The 9,736-nt window shown below is 37.8% G+C and overlaps 1 non-coding gene across 1 annotated transcript; it reads left to right on the forward strand.

Moving 5' to 3' along the window:
* Positions 1 to 794: 794 nt before the first annotated feature.
* LOC120248559 lies at positions 795 to 902 on the forward strand. The gene has a single exon (XR_005532604.1). It is a non-coding gene; the product is annotated as a U6 spliceosomal RNA (small nuclear RNA).
* The last annotated feature ends 8,834 nt before the right edge of the window (positions 903 to 9,736 follow it).

Genomic DNA, 9,736 nt, shown 5'->3' on the forward strand with positions numbered 1-9,736 from the left:
TGTGTACACAGTTTTTCCACTCATGTTCTATGCCTGTGTCAAACAAGTGAAGCTGAGAAATATTTTGTCATGTGCTAGATAGAAAAAGAAATGTATTTGGTATTCTGCAGCAAGGTCTGCACACAAAAGTAGATTAATAAAGGGCAATTTCACAGAGGCACTAATTTCTCCACTAACTTTTCAGAACATGGTCCACTTTCCAAGTGGACAATGCATTGTGAAGAGCATTCCAGGCAGAAGTAATACAAGGGTATGTAATAGTGCAGGGTATTGGAGGAAGAGTAGGTTATATGGGGTGACTGGAGTGTAAGAAACAAGGGTGCAGGATGTGAAATGGGAGATCATTTAGCTCATCTCTACAAAACTTACAAAATATTTACAGTATGTTTTATATATAATTTTAGGAGCTGAAATGAGGAAAAACATAAAGAACAAGTCTCATCCTCAAAGAGCCTCCAGTTTAGTGGATAGCACAAAATAAAGAACTGTGATTAAAATACAAGATAGTCTACAGACAAACTTAAGAGAAGAATCAGTAGTTCTTTGTGTGTGATTGGATAGGAGATGGCAAGAAAGGTGAGAATAATAGATAGGTGGTAGCAAAACAAATATAAAATAACTTTCAGACTTTAATTTGGGAGACTAAGTAATTAGGAGAGAGAATATAGGAGTAAAAATATGTTTGGGGATGAGTAGAATCAAATGATGAAATTAATTTTAAACTTTTTGAGTTCCAGGAACTTATGGGACATGCATATCAAGACTAGCAAGTCTTCAAAATCACATACCTGAGTGTGATTAAAATAAACACCATATATACTAAAATTGGAGCAATACAAAGAAGAATAGCATGGCCCCTCTACAAGGATGACACACAAATTTGTTAAACACTCCATATTTTTAAAAAATGTTGTCCCTTGGTCTCAGCTGGATAGAACTAGGCTCTATCAGTTGTTTCTTTCTTTTCTCGATTTGCTGCATCTCCTACTTGAACTCCTTTTTCATTGGTCAATAAACACTTTTTTATTGTATAATAAAAAAAAAAATAGCCTCCCAAAGAACCTCATGTAGGTATCACTACCTTACATGAAAGATCTTTAAAAAGAAAGGACTTCCTCATTTCGTCTGTCTATTGTAGATTTCTACCCATTCATAAGAATGAAACTACTTTTATTAATATATGCCATTAGTGATCTTCTAATTGACAAAATTAGTAGATTCTTTTCATTCTGCCTACCAGAAGTCTTTGGGAATATGACACTGTTTGACCATCCCCTCTCTGATTAACACTACCTGTCACTTTGAGTGTGATGACAGTGCTGTATTCTGGTGTTCTAACTAACAGACTAAACTTACTAACATCTTACTAATTGGTTAGACATTCTTACTAACTGCTGAGTTTCTTGGATGACTCCTCTGCCTCTCCCTATTTCCATAATTGGTCCCCTTTCCTTCTTCTTCCATATGACAACCTCACCTACATATCAGTCCTCAAGTATCAATTTCATCAAGGGTCTTGCTCACAGGCTTCCGGAGTGGAGGGAGGTGGCCCAAAAGAATGAGGAATATATACATACGCATACCCCGGGTGAAGAGTTGGATTCACGAAGAAAAAAGGCAGCTACTCCTCAGTTCTCATTTATATATGACTTATGAAAATGCCAAGCACTATGGCCAGATCACCCAATCTGCTTTTTAAAAATGTTATATAATAGTAAATGGTAATCCATTTGTTTATTTATTTAGATATGTATGCATGTACATATGTATTTAACATAAGATGATAATGTTAGGGACCCAGGGCAGGCTGCCCCAAGAAGGGCCAGTTTGGCATAAAGTTTATTTTGAGTTAAAAGTCATAAAAACCCAGCAGATGCAGGGAAAGCTCTCTGTCTCTGCCATAACTGCCTACATTTACAATGGAAAGGAGAACCTGTACCAGGAAGAGAGCTATTTTTGAAGACTCTCCTTTACCTAAGAAACTTATCTGCATAATAGGACAACCTTGTTTTTCCAAATATCTTCCTTCACCTTCCTGCTGGTGAGCCTTCTCCTGTCCTCACCCCCTCCCTTAGCTCATATAAGCTTCCTGTTGCCTCATTATCTTCAGAATTTAATGTGCCTGTAGATTCCCTGTATGTATGCCTATTAAATTTGATTTTCTCATGTTAATCTGTCTCATATCAGTTGGATTCTAAGGCCATCCAGGAGAACCATAGGTTAGAGTAAGGTCTTCCTCCCTGACAATATTACATGGTAACCCATTTAATTGTTAAAATCTACTTAGTAGAGGAAAAAATGCATTCCTCAAGGTTGCCAATTTGTCATCTCTGACATAATTGTTACAAATGACTCCTGAATTAATATCAACTGTCCTGACCTCTGTTCTTAGGTACAGTATCTAGGCTCCAGCTGTAAGCTGGATATCTGCATCTGGTTATCACACAGGTACCTCAAATTCAAGATATTCCACAATGAGAAGTGTGGAATTTGACAAGTATAATTTCTATTATCTTCACAAAATATTCTTCAAGACAAGCTTTGAAGATTTTATATCCATGGCCTTCATTTACATGTCAATGATAAAGTGAAGCTAAAATTCAGAACTCTGAGTGACTTATATGGAATTAGGCCATTTTAGTGTGTTGAACAGTCTATACATAACAAGAATAACAGTCATGGTAGATATAATGCAAACAATATTACTATTTACTATTTCTATTATTATATTAGACATTATATTAAGAATCTTACATTAATTAACTTAAGCAATCTTCACAACAAAGGTAAGCATAAAGTACTATTTCTATTATTATATTAGACATTATATTAAGAATCTTACATTAATTAACTTAAGCAATCTTCACAACAAAGGTAAGCATAAAGTACTATCATTATTTCCCTTTTATAAGTGATGAAACAGGCTCAAATAAGTTCCCAGAGTAATCTTAGTAGTAAATAGATGGTTTCGGTGTTTAAATCCAGACATGACCGATCCAAAAGCCTTGTAACACTATGCTCTACTGGCATTCCAACCTATACCAAATTGTGGTGGTTGAAAATGAGGTTTATAATTTTTTGAACAATTTTGATGAGAAATCTATCATAAATAATAAATTAGCTTTCCAGAATGGTGCTGTGAAATCAGGACCTTTGGGTCAAGGCAGATTGGTACTCTCCATTTGTGGGAACACTGGCAATTCTCTCCTTCTTTGAACCTTAGAACTTTGGCTGTTTCCTCTTCTGGAGGTTGGGTTGGCAATCTAAGAGCCACATCTACCCTATCACACCATAGGATTGGGAATGTGTATTAGTTTCCTAGGGCCGCCACAACAAAGTGCCAAAGACTGGGTGCCTTAAACAATAGAGATTTATTTTCTCTTAGTTTTAAGGGCTGGCAGTTTGAGATCCATGTATCAGCAGGGTTGGTTTTATTTTGAGGCCTCACTCCTAGGGTTGCAGATGCCCTTCTCCCCATGTCTTCACACGGTCTTCCCCTCTGTACATGTCTGTGTCTAAATTTCCTCTTCTTATAAAAATATCAGTCATATTGGATTTGAGCCCACCCTAATGGCTTCATTTTAACTTAATTACCTCCCTAAAGAAACTATCTCAACAAGTATAGTCACATTATAAGGTACCAGGAGTTAGAACTTCTATACATGAATTTTGGAAGAACAGCATTTGGCCTATAATAGGATGTAACGAAAGCTAGCCAATCAGTATATCCCATGGCCCTACAGAGAGAGGTTTGTCCTCTGGGTCTATTTTTCAACCAAGTTTAAGCATTGCCTTTTGATGATTGATAGGAATGTAGAAAAAGGAAAATCTTTTCCTATTCTCTGAGATTCCTAGTTCCAAGGATGATACAGGTTTGAAAGCTGATCCATAAGCTGCAAAGTTTCTCTTTGCAGCCATGTAGAGAAAACCTATAAGGATCAACATGAGAAGAGCAAACATAAGAGATGGAAAGAAGAGAGAATTCTGGTGATGTCATTTGTCCACAAATATCCAACCACACCTAAACCTAGTGAGCCACCATAATTTTTACTTGAAGCCATACATTTTTATTTCATGAAACCAGTCTGAACTAGAATTCTGTCACTTTCAGGGAGGCTGGGTGGCTCAGTCAGTTAAGCATGCAACTCTTGATCTCAGCATAGGTCTTGATTTCAGGATTGTGAGGTCAAGCCCCATGTTAGGCTCCATGCTGGGTGTGCAAACTAATTTTTTTAAATTTAGAATTCTGTCATTTTCAACTCAAAGAAGCCTAACTAAACATACCTACCTTGGAAAAAAATAGTACCTTTGGCAGAGTAAGTTACATAGAGTGACTAATGTTATATTGGTGTAAGTATAAATCTTAGTTTACCAAACACTATTAATAGTCACTGCCTCTACTAAAACAGTTCTAAGATGTGTTGTTTATAGTGTTGCAGATCAAGTGATCACTGTCCTCCAGAATATTTCCCTGCATGGAATTTCTTGGGGAAGGTGAGGTAATGGCAATTCTTGATGTTAACATGGGAACAACCAACTTTTTTACTGGGATCCAACAACACACTCAGTTTAATATATAGAACAAATGAGTATGAACAATAAATTCAGACAAAAATTTCTCACTCTCTCTTGTAATATAAATGTAAGACAAACCAACTTGTCATTTTTCAGCTGTGAAACTTGGGAAAATTTGTAACAATCCTAGTGCTGATTAGGAAGTATTGTCTAGCTCTCTTCCTAATAAGGAAATCCATGGTAGATTTGCATTTCCTGGGCAAATTGTGATTGACTTCACTCATTAGTTATGGCTAATTGGGATGTGATCATAAATGATAATTTTCACTTCTAGGCCAAAACATTTAATTGCTAATGCAAAACTCTCCATAGCTCACCTGGGGTAGGGGGGAGGATTCTGGAAAGGATGACACAGAGCAAAGTGCCCATTTAGCCCACAAAAGGTATATAGTTTGAGCAAGATATACACCTAAGCTGTAAATCACTGAGGTTTGGGGCTTGCTCATTACTGTGGATTACATAGTTTATTCTGACTGAAATGAAATGCAAAATGTGGTAACAGCCTATTTTGACAAAGTGTGTTAAAACTGCACAGTTTATATACTGTTATTGACAGGTAAAATTGATCTTACTTTTTGCAGTAAACATTGGCAGGATGTCCTAAGAGATTATGAAATTGTTCATTTTTCTCCTGGTACTCTATCCTAATATAAAAAGGAAAAGGGGAAAATTGTTAGCCCTGATAACAAAAGTTTTATTTTCCAGGAAGTTCAAAGCCAAATTTATTTTAATAAAGTTCCAGTGTATTGTAAGTTAAAAGTACCCACTCTCTCTCAGTTCAGGCCATGTGTTAGGGTTCTCCAGGGAAACAGAACAGGTAGGATACATACAGATATTTATTTATAGATTTATTACAGAAGATTTATTATAGGAATTGGCTCATGTGGTTTGAGAGGCTGAGAGGTCCCACAATCTGCTGTCGGCAAGTGGGAGAACCAGGGAACCTGGTGATATAATTCAGTCTGAGTTCAAAGGCCTGACAATCTTGAGACCAATGGCATAACTCCGTGTCTGAGTCCAAAAACCTAGGAACCAGGAACTCTGATGTCAGAGCACAGAAGAAGATGGATGTCTCAGCTCAACCTGAGAGGTGAATTCACTTTTTCCTTTCTTTGTTGTTGTTTTATTTATTTACTTTGAATGATGCTCACCTGCATTGATTAGGGTTATCTTCTTTATTCAAGTCTACTGATTCAAATACTAACCTCTTCCAAGACCCTCTCGCAGACAAACCCAGAAATAATGTTTTACCAGCTCTCTGGGCACTGCTTAGCACAGTCAGGCTGCACCTAAACTTAACCACCCCAAGACATGTAATTATGAATTCAGGTTTTACCTCTCATTAGCTGCTGTCATTTACCATTAGTATGCTTTGGTCACTTCATCTTAAGAATAGGATTTCCAATATCACCAAAATTTATTGGATAGACTAAATATTTAGCAAATGTTAACTATTAATATAATCATTATATAAGACTGTATATATTCCCCACCTTATGCAAGTCTATATTCTCTGTCCTAAGTTACATATTCATATTGCTGATGCTTTATTTATGTATATTAGGATACTGATGCAAACTTGTTTTAGTTCTATTCAGTCATTTATGGAGTAAAGTAGAATATTACTGAAGGTGTTGTCAAATAACATTGCTTCTCCATGTTCAAGTTTGGGACCAAATAATATCAAAATATCACTATTACTGGGGCACCTGGGTTAAGTGCCCGACTTCAGCTTAGATCATGATCTCATGGTTGGTGAGTTCAAGCCCTGCATCGGGCTCTGTGCTGACAGCTCAGAGCCTGAAGCCTGCTTTGGATTCTGTCTCTCTGTCTCTCTCTCTGTCTGTCTGTCTCTCTCTCTGCCCCTCTCCACTCCAGCTCTGTCTGTATCTCTCTCTCTCTCTCTCAAAATAAATAAACATTAAAAAAAATTTAAAAGCATCACCATTGTTACTAGCAAAGGTGATTGGAGACCATGGGCAGAATGAACGTAAGACTGTATCCTGAAACGAACAAAGGTAAGCCCTTCCTCCACTCATCACTGGGAAGACCAGGAAGCTGCGTACCTATCACACTGGAGCAGGGTCCTTATCAAAAGGCAAAGAGCTAACAACAATATACAGCTTCTCCTGGCATAACAATTTGAGTAAAAGATAGAGGAAGAAGTTCCATTGATTATACTTAACTACTTTTCCTAAACTCACCAATCAGGTAAATTTCTCTTTTTCCCGGGAGTAGGTAAACGTGAGAGATGAATAGAGACTGGAGGAATTACCTAGGCATAGGAAAACATGGACCAGGAAAAAGGAGATCTGTCCTCTGACATTTAACAGCTTTTATCCACTGATTGCATTATCTTAAATAGATCAGTCAGAGATGAAAATCACCTTGTGAAAGGACCAAAATCTATGTGGAAAATCTTACTCCTTTCTTCTTAAGGACCTTCCCCCAAAGCAACCATAGCTCCTTTGGGTATTCTCCTGGGAACACTAGGGATACCTTACTTTATACCCGAGAAGAGTCTACAACACGTCAGATTCTTTGAAAAAATTAGCTCCAAATCACACCACACCCTACTCATTTCTTATGTTATCTCCTATTTCAAGTTCTTTCCAGACAAATTGTTCAACATAAACCTTCAGCTGTCCTGCAATAAAACACAAAGATGCTCCAATAATAAGAAATATTAGGAATATACACATTTTGGTATACTTCTGTTAGAAAGTATCCTGGAAGAAACTAAAATCAAAAAACTAAATCTCTTTACAAGTGACTCCAAAGAGTTAAAGTGTAAAATCGAATTATCTTCCCCTTGCAAGTTAATTTTTCCAAAAAAGTAAAGTCCATACTTATTTCTCTACATTTACTGCTGTGTCTTAGCAGAAGCATCTTATTCACACACTAGGATGGGGTTTAAGTTTCTTCAGCAGCTGTGGCCTGAGATTTTTTTATTATTGAAATACATGTGGTCTCTCACTCACAAGGTTAAATCCGAAGAGTTAACAGATGATTGCACGAGATAATCAAGGCATGTGTAACCTCTTTTTTAAATGGGTCTCTTTTCTTCTCTATTTTAATTAGGGCTCTTATCATTTGCAGACTTTCAGGGGCTAATTTCTTCTCCATTTTCATGATCTCTCAATTTTTCTCTCTTTCCAGGCCTTGCCATTTGATTCTCAAACATATTTTTTTAGATCTCTGCAGTAATTACGCATAGGAAGTCACTAGGTTCTTTATGTTCAAAATCATCCACAGCTTACGTTCACAATCCTAGAATGGATAATCCCATCAAAACAATAACAAACCCTGTCCTGAATATAGTCTTCTGCCTGGCATACCTTTAATATGGTTCAATTTGTCTGTCTTCCATTACAGTCCCAATTTTCTCAGTTTTTGAGTATATTCCCTCAGGACACAGGACTCTTCATGCTGACTGTTCACCAGCAATAGCTTTGTCACCTCTAAACTCATTCAGCAACTCTTTGAAGAGGATATGCCATTCATCCCCTCTCAAAGCTATTCAGATTTTCTGTAACCACGTGGAACAGCTGCCCCATCGAAAAGGGGTGGGTTACCACTTGCGCCTCCTACACGTATCATTGGAGTGAAAGGTAAGGAAATGGATCCCAAGAAAATTTCCTGCCTGGAGGCTGGGAATTGAGAGGGAAGTCATGCAGGCCAGTCCCAAATCTGCCTAAACTTCCAGTTGCCCCCACTCCTTCCTTCATCAGAGCTCTAATCCAAATCCAAATGGGATCCTCAATCACATTTCAAAGGAAGTGAGAAGTTTTAAAGTTTACCAATTTGAGCCTTGAGGCATTTAATTAGATGAATAGATGGTAGTCAACATGATTGGAAAAATTTTAGATAAAAATGGGGTGGGCATGGTGTCGGGGTGGCTCAGTCATTCAAGGTTAAGTGTCGCACTCTTGATTTCTGCTCAGGTCATGATCTCAGGGGTTTATGAGATGGAGCCCCATGTTGGATTCTATGCTGAGAGTACAGAGCTTACTTGGGATTCTCTTTCCCTCTCTCTCTGTTCCTTTCCCGCTCTAGCTCATACACACTCTCTCTTTTTTAAAAAATTTATTTATTTATTTTGAGAGGGACAAAGAGCATGAGTAGGGGAGGGTCAGGGAGAGAGGAAGAAAAAGAGACTCCCAAGCAGGCTCTGCAATGTCAGTACAGAGTCCGATGTTGGGCTCAAACTCATGAACCATGAACCATGACCTGAGCCGACAACAAAAGTTGGAAGCTCAACCAACTGAGCCACCAAGGTGCCACCCCTCATGAATAAATAAACTTAAAAAGATGGGATTGGCAATTATGGGATTTTTGTGTTGTATTTTTAATTTGATTCATTAGAGGTGCTCTTTATTTGTTTGCAAGACTCAGAGCCTTGAGACTTTAAGCATAATAAAAGAAACTGTGATTTAATTGAGTAGTTTAAATTAAAATAGTTTTTCAGAGACAGGGTGCCTGGGTGGTTTATTTGGTTAAGCGACCCACTCTTTGATTTTGTCTCAAGTCATGATCTTGCAGTCTCGGGATGGAGCCTAGGATCAAGCCCTGCATTGGGCTCTGTGCTGATAGAGCAGAGTCTGCTTGGGATTCTCTTTCTCTCTCTCTCTCAAAATAAATTAATAAACTGAAAAAAATGTTTTCAGAGGTAAATATAGTAAACTGTCTCAATTTATTGAAATGAGGAGGTAGTTTCATTATATTAGTATCTATAAGATTTTGAATGTTAAAAATATTTCATGATGAGGTATTTGTTAAAATTCCAAACTTGGGCCCAGCCAAGCAGCAAGATGTTAGATTTGTAGGTGCTCATGGCAACTTTTCCCTCTCCAAGGCAGAAACAGTTGAGAATACAGAGATAAGTCAGGTGATTATAACATCATCTTTATCATCTGTACAACAGCTTAGAGAATGTTGCTTCAGATCTTGAGCCAAATGCCTTATTAAACCTGATCCCCAGGATCGAATCGTTGACCCAGCCCCCTAGCAGGGTAGCAGCCTGTGGAGGCAGAGCCCTGCCACATCACAGAGGATACATCTAAGCACACCCTCTCTGCAGGCAGGCAGATCTGAAAATACGGGCACAAGTTGTTACAGTGAGTGAGAAGGGGCAAGAGAGAGTTTCCCTAGGTACTTAAAA

This window comes from Hyaena hyaena, unplaced genomic scaffold (assembly GCF_003009895.1).
Source record: "Hyaena hyaena isolate Hyena2069 unplaced genomic scaffold, ASM300989v1 scaffold_596, whole genome shotgun sequence".
NCBI lineage: Eukaryota > Metazoa > Chordata > Mammalia > Carnivora > Hyaenidae > Hyaena > Hyaena hyaena.